We start from the raw sequence: 22,347 nt of genomic DNA, 5'->3' as shown, positions 1-22,347 counted from the left end.
CAGGTCTCACTCCTCCCTTTTGTCTGATTCTTGCCTGTTTAATCATTTACATCACCAGAGCAGTATTTGTAGGTAGGCTTGTGACCCCTGTACGTGGAATAATTTCAGGGGTCCTGGGAACACCACCTTTTTCAAAATCTAATCTGTTTTCTACAATTAGATAGAGGAGCTCACACCCCGGGTAGCAGTAATTTATTCACACCAAGTTTTAAACTTGTTAATTTGAGCCCCTTCCTGGATAGACTTTTTGTTTAGTTGGGAAAGTGACTGTTGTGCCGAAGTCCTGGGAGGCAGGCAGGTGAACAAATCCCAGAAAGAGACAAAATGCAGGAAGCAGGAAGGTAGACAGATGATGCTTAAAGTAAAACTGCATCTGTTTGATAATCTTGTTCATTGCTTTTAGGACAGATGATGGTTCATATGGTAAAGAATCTGCCTGCAGTGCAGGAGACCCAGGTTCAAACCCTGGGTCAGGAAGACCCCTAAAGAAGGAAATAGCAAGCCACTGCGGTATTCTTGCCTGGAGAATCCCATGGATAGAGGAGCCTGGTGGGCTACAGTCCATGGGGTAGCAAAGAGTCAGGACACGACTGAGCGACTAACCCTTTCACTAGTCCCCATGAAGTCTTGGAGACTGTCCTAATGCACAGTCCCCAGGAGCTGGACCAACAAGAACGTGTTGTTGGTTTTGAGCAACCAGTAGGGAGCTGTAGAGGGAGTCCCGAGTGAGCGTGTACCCCACCGGTCAAGCTCCTTAGAGGGTGGGTCAAAGGAAAATGACATGGAACGCATTGCTTATACACCAAAGTGGCTCGCATGAAACTGTGCTTATGTTTATTTTTGTGATGCTGAGTTGATTAAATTTATCAGCCATGATACATTCTGTGAAATAGGCAAGGAATTTTCAAGAGCTCATTGGAAAATGAGCCAGTTCTCTTTTGTCTTTTGTTCTTTTGCTAGAGATGCAGGAGTGTACACACAGGTCATTCATAATGAGCAGTGTGGTGGTAGTAAAACCAGCATTGTAATGAATAGCATTGCCCTGGATCATGAAGTTCACGCAGGTAAGATATGAGGAAGGAGGCTAATGGGTATTTGGCCGGCGGGTCATCTGCCAAAGGGAAATGAAGAACTGTAGTAGTTCCCTCGATAATTCTGGACAAACAGGAACGCTCTCAATTTTCTCTCTAATTGTGTCAGTTATCTATGTCATTTTGAATGTAGGCAACTTGCCTACTCAAACACTGTAAGCTAACCTTTTGCTGGCAGATCTGAGGAAGGAAGGCCAGGTTACTCCCCAGATTAGATATAAATGACACGTCATGTTTTTATTGTTTTTTTCAAAAGGAAAAATTACTAGTCTGACCCTCTAGAAGTTATTAGCAATGTTTTCCCTAATATAGCTTATTATAAAAGAGGAAGGTAAAGGTTTTGTTCAGCAATGTAGCTAAATTTGTTTTAATACCCGAGCAGGGTCTAAGTGTTCAGAATCAAATTTTTCTGAAGGCATCATAGTGATATACAAGTAGAAGGAGTATTATTAATAATTTAAGAGTGTTGGATGTGGAAGCAGATGGTTGGGTTTCCAATCATAGCTTCACCAACTACTAGCCACATTGAGTAAGTCACTTAACATCTCTGTGCCTCAATATCTTTATCTGTAAAATGGAATAGTACCACCAGCATTACAGGGATGTTTATATACATAAAGAACTTAGAATAGTGCCTGGCTCATGGTATGTACTCAGTAAATATCAGCTTGTTTATGGTCTATACGTCTATATACACCTGTGTGTTTGCACAGAAGTAGGATACTTAATTGAAACACTGAGTTACTCAAAGCACATTTGAATAAGTGAAAAGAAATTTTTGTACAAATAAGAGAGTTTACCAAGCATCATCTTTGGAAATGGCTATTTGATATGGTTAGATAAGACCTTTTGTTGTCTTCTCCTTTGCTTAAGTTCCTCTGCTTTCACTCATTGTGATGTGTTAAGAGACTGGATGCACTTTCTAAAGTAGTTTTTTCTACTGTGACAGTTTCTGTTACACTCAGGGTAGGGAGAAATCTACCAAGTTTCTGGGACTTAACATATGAGGGTTGGCATCTATGTCAGAGTGCTAAAGAATCAGAAACTCAGCCAATAAGGGAAGCTTTGCTTCAATATACATTGACAATGTATATTTTTCCTCATAATTTTATTTGTTTTTAAAATTTATTTTAATTGAAGGATAATTGCTTTACATATTGTGTTGGTTTCTGCCATCCATCATGAATCAACCATAGGTATACATATGTCCCCTCGATCTTGAACCTCCCATGGTTCATTTATTTATTATTCATTCTATAGGCTGCGCTAGGAGGCTTTGCTGAGGCTCCATGCTGTGCCTGTAATGTGTAGTATATTAATAACCAGCCCTTTATATTCATTTATTCATTTTGATTTCCTTCTACTTCATCAGGGATCTTCTACCAATATTTCTGACCCATTTTCTCAGTCCCCATCAGGCAAATGTGAGTTGTCAAAGACTCTAAGTCTCACAGCCCTGTGTATGACTTGGTATTTTTATATCCAAACTGGCCCTGTCTCCTCTTTCTTGATGGGTTCAGATATTGTTTCTAGTTCAAAAATCGATCGTCTGCTCTTGTGGCAAAAGGCCTGATATTTTTCTGGATTTACACTGCTTCATAACAATGACTTTCCAATTTAAGCCTTGGATAGTGTAGCAATCAAAAGAAAAATCCATTGTTCTTGGTCCAAATAACCTCCAGCATCTCAGCAATGGCCCTAAACATTTGTTACAGCTGACTATGCTCATGTGATATTTGTCATGTTTGATGTATTTAAAAATACTTAAAGTACTTCCCTGGTGGTCCAGTGGTTAATGTCATGGTCCGGGCGTGGGCTGGAAAAGAATTTCCAGACATGAGACAGAATGAGAGGGAAATAAAGTTTATTAGAGTGCAAGACGCTGTTAGAACAGCGGGCCAGCTCAAGGGAGAACCCACGTTGGACAGGGGTCTTTAGTCCACTTTTATACCTAGCATACAAGGAATGGGATAGGGGTCTTGCGGGTCATTTGCTGATTGGACGAGGCATGTATACTGGGTGGGGGGAGGTAAGGCAAATACCTTCTCCCTATGGGTTATACTGCTCAGGAGGACCTGAAATCCATTAATAGTTACAACATGGGCGAGGGAAGGATGGTAAGGGTCTGTTTTTTCCATTCCTGCATTCCAAGACCCTCCTTGGTTTTTATCTGCTTTTTCATCCTTGAGTCACCACAGTTAAGACTTCACCTTCTAATGCAGAGGGTACAGGTTTGATCTCTGGTTGGGGAGTTAAGATCTCACATACCTTGGGGCCAAAAACCCAAAACATAAAATGGAAGCAATGTTGTAAACAAATTCAATAAAGATTTTTTAAATATCCCACATTTAAAAATCTTAAAAAAGATAAAATAAAATAGAATAAAAATACTTAAATATCAAAGCAACATTTTGAAGTTGAGCAAAGGTAAACTATTCTTAAGATATAAAGTGAGTAAACAAACATGAGGAAGTTTGGGCCTTTATTTACATTTGAAAAACTCTTTATTCACATTTGAAAATTTTTTATTCTATACCCTTGCCTTAGAGTCAGGAAGCTTATTTGCATATCCTTGTGGGCTGAAGAGCACTCAATAATGAAATAGATTTAACCTTACTTACCCTAATATTTCTCTAACTTATATAAACCTTGTTTGTCTCAAAACCCACATTAACCTGTCTCCAAACAAATGATTTCAAAAAATTTGGGAAAATAGAACTAAAGAGGTGGCTGTTTCCTTGTAACTACCACCTATAATTAGTACTAATGAAGATTTAAGTCTTCTGTGCAATACAGGAGACCCAAATTCAATCCCTGGGTCAGGAAGAGCCCCTGGAGAAGGGAATGGCTACCCACTCCTGTATTCTGGCCTGGAGAATTTCATGGACAGAGGAACCTGGCGGGCTATAGTCCATGGGGTTGTGAAGAGTCGGACAACTGAGCAGCTAACACTTTCGCTTTCACTTTAATATGATTCTACTTGTGGGAAACAGTCTGTGATCTTGCTCTCACCCTCCATCCCTATCTCATCCACTGAATTTCTGGCTACTTTTCAAAGCGCAGCTTTTGAAAAATAGTTGACTATTTTTCAACTTTTTTCTTGAAACTTTTCCAGATCCTTTCTCTGTATACGGTATACAAATTTTTCTGCATCCCTCTTCTCACATCCTGATTTTCATAATTATTATCTGTAAACCTGTATATTATTGGAAGTCAAAAACAGTACAAAATTATTTTCGATTCCCCGTAAAACTACCTTAAGGTTAGGACTTAATAAATATTTTTGGCTAGATTGAAGGCATCCAGTTTTTAATAATCCTTCCAAAGATTCATTTGTCAGAGATGTTTTTTTATAGCCAGACCTTATTTGCCATCCACAATATCCAAAGATAAAGAGTGATGTTAATTATTTCTTCCATAACGTCAAACCTTCAAAAGGGGTGGCAAATCCTTGGCCATACAATTATAGCGGAGTCACTCTTCCATGGCTAATTACTTATTAGCTATTTCATTGCTAATTTGATTAATAACATTAATATAAACCTTTATGTTGATTTTGTAAAATGCATTACAAGGTAGGTCAGTAGCTTGGCCCTCATTATCTGGATGCGGGAAGAAAACATAGAAAGTTGATCTGATTGATTACCTCAAGGTTATTCTTTATGGTTATGATAAAATAATAACTCATCCTAGTCCACTTCTAACACACTAAACAGATCTTCTGGCTCTAATAGAGGTCAAAGAAAATGCATCTGTTTGCTAAAAATACCTTACTTAGTATAGATTCAGAAAGTATGTATTTACCCAACAGCATTTTGGGGTAAGTGACATTTCAAGATGGTGGACTGACCCACAAATGGAATTTGATTTGCTATCACATAAGTGTGGGGAATGCTGGAAAGCTTAAGCAGATATTTCTATTAACGTTGGATTTTTTAAATATAGAAGTTCTAGGATTGGTTAACGTATTATGACTTTTCAAGATTACTCTGTAGTGTGGAGTTTCTCTGAATTTCTGAGTCTGTGAAGCACACAGCATGAAATACTGCTATACATTCTCCACACTGCGTGTTATCACTGTGCTCCCAGGAGAAGCCTCTTAACCAACGTCTACGAGCTGTCTCGTCCCTGTGGTTCACCCTTGCTGTGGCAATAATTGCTAGGTACTCACCGACCTTGGTTCTTCCCTTCTTCAAGAGTAGCCAGTTACATGGCTGCTGTGGTCAACAGCACTCGTTTTCCTCATTGGAATTGTGTATGACAGTGATGTGCAAAACTTAGAAGCCTGGCCCATAAAACATCCTAGAGGCTGCCGTCCAGGATCCTCCCACTTCCTGTGGCTGGATAGCAGCTACGGGAGGCATGACAGAGGCTGGATATTAAAGATGGCAGAGCTGACGCTCAGCCTGGGTCTCAGAAAAATGGAAGGGAACAGTCCATGAAGCACTCTCATTGGATTGTTAGGTGAGAAAGAAAAATATTCTGTTGTGTTTGAGCCATTGCAATTCAGGTCTGTTTGTGACAGCAATTTATCCACATGGACCAATATGTTTATACTCCTGATCTGTCTTCCCTAAGTTGGACTCTTTTGTGACAAAACTCTGTGACTTACCTCACACCTGCTTGTCTGTTCTGCTCTTCCTTTCCTGTCATCACAAGCTAAGCTAAGGAGCTCAGGACCCTCAGTGGCTTTTCCTGCTTCTGGTCACCATCTGTTTCTCCTGTCAGATACTCTGTGTTTGGAAGAGATTCTTTCATTTTGGCCAGTCTTTTATATCAACCTATATGGATGTGAGGGCTTCCCTGGTGGCTCAGTGGTAAAGACACTTGCTCCTTGGAAAAAACGCTATGACCAACCTAGACAGCGTGTTAAAAAGCAGAGACATTACTTTGCCAACAAAGATCCATCTAATCAAAGCTATGGTTTTTCCAGTAGTCATGTATGGATGTGAGAGTTGGACTATAAAGAAAGCTGAGCGCCAAAGAATTGATGCTTTTGAACTGTGGTGTTGGAGAAGATTCTTGAGAGTCCCTTGGACTGCAAGGAGATCCAACCAGTCCATCCTAAAAGAAATCAGTCCTGAATAGTCATTGGAAGGACTGATGTTGAAGCTGAAGCTCCAATACTTTGGCCACCTGATGCAAAGAACTGACTCCTTGGAAGAGACCTTGATGCTGGGAAAGATTGAAGGTGGGAGGAGAAGTGGACGACAAAGGATGAGATGGTTGGATGGCATCACCGACTTGATAGACATGAGTTTGAGCAAGTTCCAGGAGTTGGTGATGGACAGGGAAGCCTGGTGTGCTGCAGTCTATGGGGTCACAAAGAGTTGGACGTGACTGAGTGACTGAACTGAACTGAAATATCAACTTTTAGTTGAGTTTCAAAAATCTATGGTAATAATTTTCTTTAAGTGTTCACTAGGCCTGACCACACACTGAGGTTTCCATCCTCTGAGGCTTGTCTGAATCAGACCAAAGGATACAGAGTTACTTTGATTTCTGCTGTGATGTCCCATTCTCTTAAACTCACTAAAAAATTCAGTGATTTGAGAACAGTGCATACATTTTCTCCTTTTACAGTCCAGTGCTGGACACACGGGGTGAGCTCAGAAAATACTCTGTGTAAAAATAAATTTAGATTAGTTTGGTGGTGGACAGTGTGTAAATGCCATCTTCAAGCATTTCATATGGAAATACGAATACATCATCCTATATGAGATTGCCTGAAATTTCAGATTACTTTTAGTGAAGAAGAAAGGAAAAATAGTTTCTGGAAAATTACCACCGTGATTATAATTGCTTCAATGAGGATGCTCTTTTCTCTCTTTTGATTGTCTTTAACTTCCTTGCAGAGCCTGGAGTTCATCCGCAGACAGAAAGTTAGATTTAAAATGGATTTTCACTTGCTCTTGTGACAATACACCTATTTTCTTATCCACCTCTGTGCCTTACGTTCTTCATTGGTGAAACGAGAGGCTTCAACTCCATGGCCTCTGATGTGCTTTCCTTCCTTCTTTCTGACTTTTACACTCCAGCGTCCTACAGATCCTCTCTCTGGCCAACAGAACATCCCTTAAAGATTCTTAGGAAAGAAGAGGGCCAGACTGAAAAACAAACTCATTTGGTGACTGCCAATGACAGGTGCCTGGACCACTGACTCGTTCTTGAAGAACATCTTTCCCTGTGGATGCTTATTCATAGGGACTGTTGAAAGAGGTGTGTATAGAATAATCTGTAAGTCACTTTTGGCTTTTGGAATCAGGAATCAGTGCTCTCAGCTGGGTGGAAGATGATGTCATATACTTATATAAAATCTTTAAGCTGTCTTAAAAATAGATCAAACAACATTCAAAGCAAACCTCCACAAAAATCATGGTAACATTTTGAGTCTTTCCCCTAACATCACTCAAACACATAGTTCTTTTGATTTTCCCTAGGAAAACAGCCTTAGCTTCAGCTAAAATAATTGTAAAATTCTTATACTTTAGGCTCTCAGCTGAAATCTCAGGATTCAGGTGGCTGTGTCCTAACTAATAGTACTTTTCAAAGATACCTGCTTGTAATAGCCAGCCCACGAGGGAGTTCTTTCTGCCTTGACAGAACATTTTGATACTTGAGGTTTGCCTGTGTCTGATTAATCTTTCTTTTACCTCAAAACTGGGTGCTGACTTCACAGAAATGCAGACAATAAATGAATGGAGCCTCTCGCTCTGCCCACCTCCAGATTCTTGTTCAGATCCTGCTGCAGATTCAACACAGGCCTGATGCTTCAGGTGTCCCGAAATCACTTTCAATTTGTCTGGGTCAGTCTCCTGCAGTTGGGCCAGTTTCCCATTTAAGGTGCTGGGTCCAACTAATGTCTGAGTCTACTCTCGTGCAATTGAAATTCTGGAGCGTCTTGAAATCAATCTGCTTAACACTCCTGGGCCTGGGGCTAATTCCCTGGCTGAACCTTTTTTAATTTTCCATTGAAAAATATCTTTAAAGCTTGCTAGAATTTGTAGGAAGTAGATAGAAAATGGGAGAGGATGCTTTATGATGAAGAGAGGTTTGAAAATTTTGACTTGGCTCTTTCCAAGGGTTTTTCCATCTTCAGTGTGATCCAGTCCTTTTCTTAGGGGTTGAAGAGTTCTGTAAGTCTGCTGAGGCTATGGGGCTACTGGGCTGTGAAAGCACACTTGCATTCCTGCATGGGTATGGCCAGGAAGAAAACTAAACAAGTGAAAAAAAGAGGATCCAAATTAAGTGAACTGGCTGGAAATGAGACTCAGAATCTGGGGACTGCCCACCACAGCATGCACCCTCCATCCTTGACTCATTCTGCACCTGGTCCTCTGCACATGCTGTGTCAGGGAGGTTGGCGAGCATACCTACAGCATCTGTCTGGTCCCCTACCCACCGACCGACCCCCTACCCAGCTCTTCATTGTTCTTTTTTCTTTTTTTTCCTTTGTCTTTGCCCTACTTCTCTGTCCATTATTCTCCAGTCTGGATGCTACATCCCTTTCTTGCATCTTTGCAACAAAAAGGAAAACATTCCCTGATGGTTCAGATGGTAAAGAATCTGCCTGTAATGCAGGAGACCCGGGTTCAATCCCTGGGTCAGGAAGATCCCTTGGCAGTCCACTGCAGTATCCTTGCCTGGAGAATTCCATGGACAGAGGAGCCTGGTAGGCTACAGTCCATAGGGTCACAAAGAGTCGGCCACGACTCAGCGACCAGCACTTTCACTTTTACTTTCTATTGTGGTTTAGCTGTTTAGCCAATTGGTCAGTCAGTTCAAACCTACTGCACATATTGAATTGTGCATTAAAGCACCAACTATTAGAGTGGTGACTGACAGAGTTCTAAAAGAGGAAGTTAGAGAACTATATGGAATCTGATATAAACCACCAGGTGGAACAGAATACTTATAAGACTGTCTTTTTAAATTTTATTTTATTATTTTTTTAAATTTTATTTTATTTTTAAACTTTACAATATTTTATCAGCTTTGCCAAATATCAAAATGAATCTGCCACAGATATACCCGCGTTCCCCATCCTGAACCCTCCTCCCTCCTCCCTCCCCTACCCTCCCTCTGGGTCGTCCCAGTGCACCAGCCCCAAGCATCCAGTACCGTGCATCGAACCTGGACTGGCAACTCGTTTCATACATGATATTATACATGTTTCAATGCCATTCTCCCAAATCTCCCCACCCTCTCCCTCTCCCACAGAGTCCATAAGACTGATCTATACATCGGTGTCTCTTTTGCAGTCTCGTACACAGGGTTATTGTTACCATCTTTCTAAATTCCATATATATGCATTAGTATACTGTCTTTTTAAATTTTATAATCACAGTTGTTTATCCTCCTACAGATCTTCACTTTATACTATCACATAGAGAGATATATAAGTCAAACCCTGGTAGCTAGCAAATAGATCTGCAGTCCAATTGGGTGGTAACCTATACACTGCAAACACAGGCCTGGTCTGCAGAGAGTTGAAGTGAAGTATCCTGATAGAGCAAAACATATAACATCGAGAATGAATCCTGGCCATTATTTACCAGAGTCACCACATACCCACTGTGGTTTCATAGGAGAGTTTCTTAACTCCCTAAACTCCTTTTGGTAAAATGAAAATAATAAGGTCTACTTCATAGTGCTAATGTGAGAAATAAAGTCACATAGTAAGAGCTCAGTAAATATCATCTCCTCTTGCCTTTGCTTTATCCGTGCTGGGCAGTGGCTCTCTACATAAAGGATGCCCTTATACATAGGTTACAGTGTATGAAAGAAAATTGCTCCTCCTCTTATCTACACTGAGATTCTCTCTGTTCTTAAGGGCACTGTGTTTGATAGGTGATTTGGAAGTTTAAATCATTTGTGTTCATTGTTCAGTTGGTAAGTCATGTCCGACTCTTTGTGACCCCATGGACTGAATGAAGCATGCCAGGCTTCCCCTTCCTCTGCTATGTCCTGGAGTTTGTTCAAGTTCATGTCCACTGAGTTGATGATAATATCCGATCATCTCATTCTTCACCTGAAAAAAGATTCATTTTTAAGGGGTGGAAAATATGGGCAGAATAGACCCTAGGAGTGGTAAGTGGCCACTGACTAATCTGAGGCAGAATGAAGACACTAGCCGGGACTCAGAAGAGATGGGATACAGTGGGAAGGCATCTTTGTCTGCCATACCTTGGGCTGTACTATCAGAGTTTATTCCTTTGACTGAAGGCCTTTGTTGGTATAAAAATGTAGGTATTCCCAAGAGACCAGCGCATGAAGCCTTATCATTCATTTGCACAGTTCATTTTTCATTTGTGCTGTTATTCTCTGTAATGGTATTTTTTACCTGTATAAAATGTCACATGCTCAGATACATTCATTTTATAGAGCTTTAAAGCCAATAACCTGAACCAAAATGCACATTTTTGGTGTTTTTTTTTTTTTTTTTTGCAGTAATTTCAAAGGTGTAACTGAGCTTAGCTGTAAATTACTGGTTTTAGCTCTTCATGGCAGGCAGCATTTGATCATTGACAACTCTGTTTTCTTCACTGTTCCCTGACTAAAATCTCCACAGCCTCTATAAATATGTAAATTACCAAAATCACTAGTTTTCTATTATTTCTGCCCCTAAGCTGCTTAAAATGTTTCTATATTCTTACATTTGCAGTGCAAAACAGAACAGCAGGTGACAGCTTATTACCGAACCTCTATTTAGCAGCTCCTTGTCTCAAAGTTTCTGATAATAAATTTCTCCTCCAATGGCTCCATGTCCTGGGCAGATGCTGGCAGAGGCTGGGGCTCCAGCAGTTTATGCAACAGGAATGCAAGCATGGGCGTGTGTGTGTGCAGGGACCAGGGTCATCTCATGCCACACGCGTTGCTGGGTGTGAGCTGTGATTTTTATGACAGTGAAGCAAATGGGATTCTTTTGATTGCCTTTCCTTCGATTGGCAGGACTCGAGTAATGAAGCTGACACAGTGACCATGTATGGTACTGTTATCCTCTCCTGATTCATTGCCTGTTCAGTTAATCTGTCATGAGCTGGATCACTGGTTCTCTGTATGGGCTTTCACCACTTTGTGGGAAGGAAGGAGAAAATCTGTATATAGGTTTGTATAGGTACACAAACATGCATGCGTCTTGAGAGAAATGCAGAGAGACAGATTGTGAAAAACGGGGTGAAATTGTAGGACATGAGTCATCGACAGGAAAGCCTATATAGAAATGATCCTGGGATCTGTTTATCTAATTCAAACCCTAGTGCTGAGCATGAGAAATATATTTCTGTTACGGCCGCATAACATTGCTGAAGCAGCTCCAAGAGTGAAAGTGTATGATTTCAACCCAAAATGCAGGCTGGGCTTGCAGTCGTCATCCATCTGAAACAGGCCTTGATGCTCCATCAGAAATTCAGAGGCCTCACGTGGGATGGGACGCCCACGAGCCACGTTCATCAGACTGATCTTTCTGCCACAGTGAGATCCACTTTTCTTTTAGAGTGTGAGTTATGATCTTGGAGCCATGATGTTACTTGCAATTGAAGTGAGTAACCAGGCACTGGCAGTTAAATTCCCCCTGGCCTGGCAGAAACAAACATCAGAACACGGTAGGTGTCCACATGCCCCACTGATTTACGGTGAGGAAGGAGGGTGAGATTTGTGATCGGGCACACAGCAAATATTCATTGGCATTGACATTCAGAATATTCCTGTGTGACTGTTCTTTCTTGTTAAGTATCTTCCTCTGGCTTTTTTTGAGGGGAGGGCAGAGGTGGATGACAACTTCTCCCTTTGGAGAGACCAGGCCAAATCGATGGACTGTCTGAATGCGTGCAGTTCTTGTGAAGTTGAGTTTTATGTCTAGACTTTTAAAACATATGTTCATATGTTCTGTTGCCCCCTCTTTCTCATCTCCTTGAGTACCATCTAAGAAATGTACAAGCATAAAAATTTACAGTTAGAGGAAATTTAGGGGAATATTTAGGGGATTATTCCATCAGGTCTCCTTCGAGGCCTGAAGATGCCCATGTGATCATCCTCAGAAACACTTGTGATTAGTGAATGTCAAAAAAACACCCACAACCAGATACCTGCCTCTTGTCCAGTTTTTTTTTAAATTCAATTTATTGAAATATAGTTCATTTACAATATTATGTTAGTTTCTGCTTTATAGCAAGTGATTCAGTTATACATGTATGCATTCTTTTTTATATTTGTTTCCATTATGGTTTATCACAAGATATTGAATATAGCCTGTGCTATTATATAGTAAGACGTTTATCAATTTTGTATATAAGAGTTTGTTATCTGTTAATCCGAAACTCCCAATCCATCCCTCTTCCAATCTCTTTCCCTCTTGGCATCCACAAATTGGCCAGTGCTTTTTTAATATTACACTTGATTATTATTAAATTCCTTTTACATCAACTATTTACTGGCATGCTTCAGAGATACTCTGAGTTCGATATCACAGTAAAGCAAGTCACACACATATTTTGGTTTCCCAGCACATATAAAGCTTATGTTTATACTGTGTTGGTTCTATTAAGTGTGCATAAGTGTAAAAAAAAACAGTGTGCATGCGTGCATGCATGCTAAGTTGCTTCAGTCGTGTCTGACTCTTTGTGACCCCATGGACTGTAGACCGCCAGACTCTTCTGTGTCCATGGGATTCTCCAGGCAAGAATACTGGAGTGCCTTGCTGTTTCCTCCTCCAAGGGATCTTTGCAACCCAGGGAGTGAATCCCTGTCTCCTAAGTCTCCTGCATTGGTAGGCGGATTCTTTTTCACTAGCACTATGTGTATAATGTGTAAAAAAAAAAATGTACACACCTTAATTTTAAAATACTTTATACTATTAAAAATTGCTAACCATCACCTGAGCCTTCAGGGAGTCGTAATCATTTACTAGTGAAGGGTCTGAAATATTTCATGAATTACCAAAATGTGACATAAAGACAGGAAGTGAGCAAATGCTGTTGGAAAAATGGTGCCAGTAGACTTGCTGGACCCAGGATGCCGGGGACCTTCAGTTTATTAGAAAAACTCAGTATCTGTGAAGCACAGTAAAATGAGATATGCCTGTAGTTCCTTGTAATTTGATTTAATTTTCAGTACCTATTTGACTGAACTTAAAAATCATTTTAGACAAGTTATTTAATACCATATAATTGAAAAGACTGTCAATCTCTACTTTTCCCATCAAATTCCCATTATAATGATCTGGAGCCAACAGTCCAAATTATAAGGAAGATAAGCAAAGAGTACTTTAATCAAAGGACTTCCCCAGTGGCTCAGGGGTAAAGAATCTGCCTGTAATGCGGGAGATGTGGATTCCATCCCTGAATTGGGAAGATCCCCTGGATCCCTGGATCCCCTGGAGGAAGAAATGACAACCCACTCTAGTATTTTTGCCTGGAGAATCCCAAGAGTCCGTGGGGTTGCAAAGAGTCAGACACAACTGAAGCGACTGAATACACACGCACTTGAATCAGAGGTGTATTTAATTTCACAATATCCAGAAGGAGAGCATGACTGTGTGGAGTAGTGTTCAGTTCAAGCCCCTGGATAGAATTATTTCTCAGGAACAATACAAAAACACCACGGGTGGTCAGTAACATGTTAGATAATGCCCTGAGAGAACAAAACTGTTCAGAACTAAAATATGTCTTAGATTTCCCCAAACTGTAATCTCCACTGTGTTGTTGTCTCTGTTACAATTTTTTTACAATTACAGGGGAAAACAAAGCATTCTTAAAAGTCTTTGCCCTGAGTTGCCTTATTTGAGGCCTTTCGACATTTCCATATTTCTGTAATTTGTTTGTTAACCACATGTCAATTAAGCAGCTATTCCAAACCAGAAAACCAGACAGAGGTTTAAAGTAAGATACTGTTGAACAGCCAGTGCCCTCATAGAACTTATAGAAACAAAACAGATGAGCAAGACATTGCAGTCTAGTGGTAAAGTTACACTTGTGGCTGTTAACAAATCTGGTTCTGTCAGTATCAGAGAATACTTCTTTAATGTAAAAGAGAGAGTGATAAAACACAACATCCCCCACCTCCACACATGCACACACACACACACACAAGCAAACAAAATCAAAACCAGAACAAGAAGTAGGTCTTACTAAAGGAGAAGCAAGAAAACGTGTCAACTTTGGAACACAGCCATTTGGTAAGAATTTGTGACAACTTGATGTCACCATAGCAACCCTCACTGTTAGTTCAGTTGTTTTTACTTCTTAAAAGAGCTAACTATTCCCAAACTTAAACTCGTGTCAAAGTCATGGAGGTCAAGTTTAAAATTGGAAGATAATGAAAAGAACTTGTCCAGCTTATTTTCCACTGAGTGGACCCAGGGCAATAATGTGACTTTTCTGAGACGAAACAACTGTGTTCAAGCTATAGATGTAAGTTCCGCTTTATCCCAAACCTCAGTGCTTTGGGAGATGGTATTGTTGGACACAGGTGATTCTGTATCCAAAGACAACCTTGGACAGACATTTCTCAAGCCAGAGGTCAGCGTCCCCCAGGCTGTTTACCCACGGTGTTCTCACCTTTTGACCCAAAGTTTACAGAGACCTCAGATTTATTCCTCTGCAAACACAGTCCTGGGATTTCTTTGGAAGGAATGATGCTAAAGCTGAAACTCCAGTAGGTTGGCCACCTTATGCTAAGAGTTGACTCATTGGAAAAGACTCTGATGCTGGGAGGGATTGGGGGCAGGAGGAGAAGGAGATGACAGAGGATGAGATGCCTGGATGGCATCACTGACTCGATGGACGTGAGTCTGAGTGAACTCCGAGAGTTGGTGATAGACAGGGAGGCCTGGCGCGCTGCGATTCATGGGGTGGCAAAGTCGGACACGACTGAGTGACTGAACTGAACTGAACTGAAACACATAATAATACTTTATTTAATGGTTAAAAGGAGAAATCATCTTGAAAAATATTTCATTGCAGGAAAAACAATACAACGTGAAATAACCCTAACACAGTACTGAAATCTTTCATACGATAATCAAAAATTATCTTAAATGACAAGATATTTTTCCATAATGAAAAATACATTTAAAGACTCACTTGCATTTAATCTTACAAGAATCATAACAACTCAAGTCTTCTTTTATTTAAATATAGAATCAGCTCCTTCTACATCACTTCTCTTGACTATACCCATTTTCCTGACTAGGTAAGGTTCCTCTTCCTGAGTTTTAGGTACCCTGTGCATATCTCTGTCCTCAGGACCCTGCATCAACACTGTCCCTTCATCTCACCAGACCTGAACCCTCTCCAAACCCAGGCTGCAATTTCCACTTTGTATGAGCAGAGCTAACAGTGCCTGGCAAAACCTAGCACCCAATAGAACTTTCAAGAGAACTGAAATAATTTAATGGAGTTACAAGCATTTGCATGTTTTTTAGCTACTTATCATTAAGTCTTATAGTGTGGGAAAAAAATACAGCTTTAGGGTATATGTGGGTTGTTAAGGAAAATTTCTCCTGTGGTTTTAAAGATGAAGATGAACCTGCCTATCTCTTCTGAAAAACTGAAAAGATATATTCTTACCTGTATCTCCAGATTAGAATTCATATTAAAATATCATGGATGTGAGTGGCCATAGAATGAATAAGGAGGTTTCTTGGATGGCATTCCCCCATCAGTTCTGCTGTAATTAATATAGAATATAAAACTCAAAATCCAGACGTTCAGTGATGTGTCAGATAACTCGTGCTGAGATCTGTTTTTTCAGTAAAGCTTATCTTTCCAAGGGGCACAGTTAATTTCTTCAGTAGTCTGTAAATTATTACAGAAATTACAAATCTACTAGAAAATCAATACAACTAATTGTGAATTAATAGATTTCTAAGTGTGAAGGAGCATGTGATAATGTAGATGAGTTCTTTAAAGAACACGCCAGTTCCAGAGTCAAGGACTCAGGGCTCCAGCTGTTCTATGTGACATTGTCAAGTGTAAACACATTTCTTTCTTTTCCCCAACTCTCCCCCTCCACCCCCTTATTTCCCACTGATTTAGTCTGCCACTGCAGCAAATAACATTTCCATTAGCCACCTACTGTTAAATCGCAGAGTAACTATGATAAAAAGAAATTCTAACACGCAAACAAACCAATAGAGTAGCAACTGGGGTTACCGTCTGTATCCAGCATTTTTTATGAGGCCTACCAGTGGTTCAATGGAAGGAGACCAACACGCAAAGTTAAATAAATTGAATCTAATAGCAAGGTCCAGAATGTGCATTTCTAACAAGTGCAAATCTGAATAGAGTGAATTTATAATTCTATACTTGACATGTTGAACAATTAATCTTGACTATTATATCTGTGCATCTATGAGTTTTAGCATAAGATGCATTATTTTAATGTAAATATCACAACATTGCTAATCAATTTTATGCAATGATGGACTTGTCAATTAAAAAAAGTCTCTAATTATCATAATTATATTGACATAATCAATGAGAATGTATCACAGCCTTGTTCTGCCCTATGCATTTGAATGAATAAAAAATAATTATAATGTAACTTGATATTAATTTAGTTCTTCAAAATTTATAAAGTGCTTTTGGTTTAGTTTTTGGTTCTATAGCCATGAATTAGGGCAGATATAAATATCACTCTACCAGCTCAAGGAGGTTAAGAAACCTACTCAGCAGTTAGGATGCTTTCACAGTACTAACAGTCTCATGTCTAGGGATAGTTACATAAGTAGTGTTATATTTCAGTATGTAATGTGGTTCTGGAATTGTATGCAGAGTTCAGAGAGCTCAAAGTTAAGCTCTAGGCTTACATAATATTGTAAGTGGCACCTGAACCACTGGTGGTTGGGACTGGAGAACTTACAGGAACACTAGTCTCAGGCAGAAACAGCAAACAGCAGCATAAGGGCCCACCACACTGGTCCAGGCCTAAATGGAAAGGAAGTCCAAAAGGGAGGGGATATATGTAAATATATGGCTGATTGATGTTGCTGTACATTCTCTGCATACTATGCAGTAGAAACAACATTGCAAGCAACTATATTCCAATAAAAATCAATTAAAAATAATAAATACTCATGGGGCTTCCCCGGTGGTGCTAGTGGTAAAGAACCTGCCTGCCAATGTGGGAGACATAAGAGACATGGGTTTGATCCCTCAATCAGAAAGACACCCTGGAGAAGGAAATGGCAACCCACTCCAGTATTCTTGCCTAGAGAATCCCACGGACTGAGTAATCTGGCGGGCTCCTCAGTGCATAGAGTCAGAAAGAGTCAGACCAGCTGAAGTGACTTAGAATGAATACTTGTTATAGAAACTATGTAAAATTAAGAAAATCATACTTAAAAAAAGGATTAGAAGTTCTAACATCCAAAGGTATTGCCTTCTGTGTTCCTGTAGGCATACTTTTTTCCTATCAAATTCAGAATTTTGATTCCTAATTTTTATTTAACTTACAAAACATGGGATTTCCCATGTTTTCAATATTATCTTTTAAGATTTAAGTGACTGCATAATTTTAACAGAAACACAAAGAGTGTACATGGTCAATTCTTCCTTCTTAGAATTCTACCTAATAGTGTTCCTCAATTTCCCAGGTAACCATAGTTGTCCTTATCTAGAGCTGCTGCTGCTGCTGCTGCTAAGTCACTTCAGTCGTGTTCGACTGTGCGACCCCATAGACGGCAGCCCACCAGGTTCCCCCGTCCCTGGGATTCTCCAGGCAAGAACACTGGAGTGGGTTGTCATTTCCTTCTCCAATGCATGAAAGTGAAAAGTGAAAGGGAAGTCGCTCAGTCGTGTCCGACTCTTCACGACCCCATGGACTGCAGCCCACCAGGCTCCTCCATCCATGGGATTTTCCAGGCAAGAGTACTGGAGTGGGTGCCATTGCCTTCTCCTTATCTAGAGCAGTCAATTACATTCAGCACTTTGCACCAGTTCCAAAATATTTACTTTGCCCAGTTTCCTAAGCTTTTTTCATTTTTTCAAAGTGTTTTTTAAATAGAAACTAATATCTAGGTCAGGGAATGGAGATTTAAAATTGAAAGTGATCTACTGCAGCCCACCATTTGCTATTGTGTGGACACGGGGTAACACGGCTTCTCCAAACTCAGACATGGTTGACCAAGATTGCAGATCAGGTCTCCTAATGTACCATTTCATTTATGCCAATGAGTCTCAACTCTGTTACACCCAATGATCCTTTTTAATCTAAATATTTTCTGATTTTCTCTTTCCTATCCTGAAATAAAATTCATGAATGGTATAACTTACTCACACATGTATTTTTAGAAACAACCTAAAAAAATTTAATGTAATGGGAAATAAAAGAAATTACAATAAATGATACAGCTTTAATGGAAGACCTCATGATGTCAGATGCTCACACCTGTGTGAACATCCTTCGATCAGCATAAATGTGACAGCTGCAAACACGGAGAATCACCATAGATGTAACAGCTACAAATGCAGACTAAGACGCTTATGTTATACTGCATTTTGTATACAGCCAGTGACATTACACTTGTTGATGTGATTTTTCTGGACCGGTGAACAAATTTTGGTAAGATTTTACCAAAAAATAGGTGTAATGCTCCTTTGTTATATACAGTACTTGAATTTCTAAAAGAAATCAGTGTTGCTTAAAATCATTCTCAGTTGAATTTACTTTTGCATTTGAAACAGATTCAGGGCTCTGGTAATTATCAGCTGGTTTTCACCTACATAAATGTCCTAGAGTGCTCAAAATCCCTGTGAGAAACAACTCTTTATTGTGTGGAACTCTCCTGCACGCTGTCAATGATACAGCATCCTTGGCATCTGCCCACTGAACATCATAAACTGCCTATCATTTTGACAGGTAAAAACAGTGCCCCCACAAATTTCTAAAAATGCCCTTAGGGGGTGGCGTCAGCTCTCTTTAAGAATTTCTTGCTAAGGCTATGCTGCCTCCCATTGCTACAAGAAGAACAGAAGAACATTCCCGACAGAGAAATTGGGAGAAAAGTTTTGATCTTCCTGGTGCAATGGAGTTTTCTTTGCGGTGGTAGTGGTTTAATCTCTAAGTCATGTCCTACTCTTGTGACCACATGGACTATAACCTGCCAGACTCCTCTGTCCATGGGATTCTCCAGGCAAGAACACTGGAGTGGGTTGCCACTTCCTTCTTCAGGGGATATTCCTGACCCAGGAATCAGACCCCAGTCTCCCACATTGCAGGCAGATTTTTTATGAGGTTGTGTGCACGTTGTTTTCTGTTATTTTAAAGTGTGCTCTAGGGATTTTCCAGGTGGTGCTACTGGTAATGGAGAAGGCAATGTCAACCCACTCCAGTACCCTTGCCTGAAATATCCCGTAGACGGAGGAGCCTGGTAGGCTGCAGTCCATGGGGTCTCGAAGAGACATGACTGAGCGACTTCACTTTCACTTTTCACTTTCATGCATTGGAGAAGGAAATGGAAACCCACTCCAGTGTTCTTGCCTGGAGAATCCCAGGGATGTGGGAGCCTGGTGGGCTGCCGTCTATAGGGTCGCACAGAGTCGGACTTAGCAGCAGCAGCAGCAGCTACTGGTAAAGAACCCACCTGATAATGCAGGATACATAAGAGACTCGAGTTTGATCCCTGGATTGGGAAGATCCTCGGAGGAGGAAATGGCAACTCACTCCAGTATTCTTCCCTGGAGAATCCCATGGACAGAGGAGCCTGGTGGGCTACAGTCCAGGAGGTCACAGAGTCGGACATGACGAAGCAAATTAACAGGCACACACTGGGCACTTTCCTAGTGGTCTGGTCGTTAAGACTCAGCTTCCACTACAAGGGGTGTGGTTTGGATCCTGGTCAGAGAACTAAGACCCCACATGCTGCATGGTGTGGCCAAAAAATAAAATAATTTTTTTAATTAAAAAAAATTAACTGTGCTCTGTGGTGGTGAATATGGACACTGGATTGGGGTTGTGAAAAGATGGTCTGATACTCTCATTTCTCCCCTAAAATAATATCTCTCCTCACTCAGCGCCCCCACACACACACCTCACACGTATCTTTTAACACATTTACTTCTTGTTTATACTCATGTTGTCTTCATTTTTCGAAATTATTCACTAGATCTTTGCCCCATCTTTGCATAAACCTCAGTCCAGTAGTGTACAGATCCAAATTCAGGCTTTGCCTGATAATCTGGACCCTCAGAATAATTTTCTAGCTATACTCCAAACCACAGAGTTGGGTTTCAAAAGGAACATTCTAGAAATTAACATTTGGACTGTTTGAATCGTACTGACAAATGCATTTCTCTCTTTGATGTCATGTGTTTTGGAATAAGAAATGACAAAAATCACTAATTCATATTTAACTTGCAGAATGTCTTAAAAATATTTGTTGTGCTGCAGAGCAAGGAAACACGCTGCTTGTCTGTTCTTTCTTATAAGAACGTTCTTCTTTGAATTGCAATTTTACTATGTATTTATCCTTCTTATTCAAGAGCCTGTGGCGATCAGTGAGAAGAATATCTGCATCTTTGGTTTTATAGAAATTTGTGTATCAAAAATCTGCATGGTGTAGTGCTATATCAAATAGGAATATCCAGTTCAATAGGCATTGTATATTCTTAGCATTTTCTAGTGGAAAGAAACCAAAGCACTATTTTGTTCTGGGTTCAAAATGTTTTCCAAAGAAACCTTCCATATCTCTCTTTCATTCCTACTTGACTTAATGAAGGATAGAGATGTTGCAATGTAATACCTTCTTGTATAATAGCATTAGATTAGCCTCTTCTGTAATGCTCAAAACAGTTTTCTGCTTCCTCATTTTATCATTATGTACAGCAGATTTGTGGAGTAGGACAAGACAAGCATTACTCTTATATTACAAGTAAGCACACTTAAATTTTAAAGACAAGAAGAAATTGAAAATATTAATAAGTGTGTGCATGCGTGCTAAGTTGCTTCAGTTGTGTCCAACTCTTTTCGACCCTATGGACTGTAGCTTGCCAGGCTCCTCTGTCCATGGGATTCTCCAGTCAAGAATACTGGAATGGGTTGCCATACCCACCTCCAGGGGATCTTTCTGACCTAGAGATTGAAGCCATGTCTCTTACGTCTCCTGCATTGGCAGGCAGGTTCTTTACCATTAGCGCCATCAAAAATATAAATGAGGGCCCGCACCAAACTATTTCACAGAAGAGGGAACTTAGTAGGGAGCTGGGTCCTATAGTAGCTGACTACGGACAGCCAGGATGTCCCTGCTGCCGCCTGAGTCACAGACAAGGAGGTCAAGCCATGGCTTGCAGGACCCTGGGATCTCAACTTGATTCAAAGGTACTCATGTACCTCACAGCATGGCATGCAGGCATGCCATTAAAAATCACTTAGGGAAACTTTACTTCTTCCTCAGCAAACGATTCAAGGATAATGTACTTTTAGTTTGTGTGTGCTCAGTTCAATTTAGTTCAGTCGCTCAGTCATGTCCAACTGTTTGCAACCCCATGAACTGCAGCACGCCAGGCCTCCCTGTCCATCACCAACTCCCAGAGTTCACTCAAACTGTCCATCAAGTTGGTGATGCCATCCAGCCATCTCATCCTCAGTCGTCCCCTTCTCCTCCTGCCCCCAATCCCTCCTACCATCAGAGTCTTTTCCAATGAGTCAACTCTTCGCATGAGGTGGCCAAAGTACTGGAGTTTCAGCTTTAGCATCATTCCTTCCAAAGAAATCCCAGGGCTGATCTCCTTCAGAATGGACTGGTTGGATCTCCTTGCAGTCCAAGGGACTCTCAAGAGTCTTTTCCAACACCACAGTTCAAAAGCATCAATTCTTCGGTGCTCAGCTTTCTTCACAGTCCAACTCTCACAATCCATACATGACCACTGGAAAAACCATAGCCTTGACTAGACGGACCTTTGCTTTTGAATATGCTATCTAGGTTTGTCATAACTTTCCTCCATGTCCAACTCTTAGTGACACTATAAACTGTAACCTTCCAGGCTCCTCTGTCCATGGGATTTTTCAGGCAGGAATACTGGAGTGGGTTGCCATTCCCTTCTCCAAGGGATATTCCCCACCTAGGGATCAAACCTATGTCTCTTGTATCTCCTGCACTATAGGCCAATTCTTGACCGCTGAGGCATCAGGGAAACCCAGTGTATTTTAACTCAGTCAAATATTAAAATTTCTGGCTCTCCCCCTGCTCCCCCCTTTTTTCTTTCTTCTTGTGCATATATATCTGTGTTGGGGTCAGGAAATGAAATTATAGTGTTGC

The sequence above is a fragment of the Bison bison genome, unplaced genomic scaffold (genome assembly GCF_000754665.1).
Source record: "Bison bison bison isolate TAMUID 2011002044 unplaced genomic scaffold, Bison_UMD1.0 scf7180017864483, whole genome shotgun sequence".
Classification (NCBI taxonomy): Eukaryota; Metazoa; Chordata; class Mammalia; order Artiodactyla; family Bovidae; genus Bison; species Bison bison.
Note: the sequence above shows the minus strand (reverse complement) of the source record.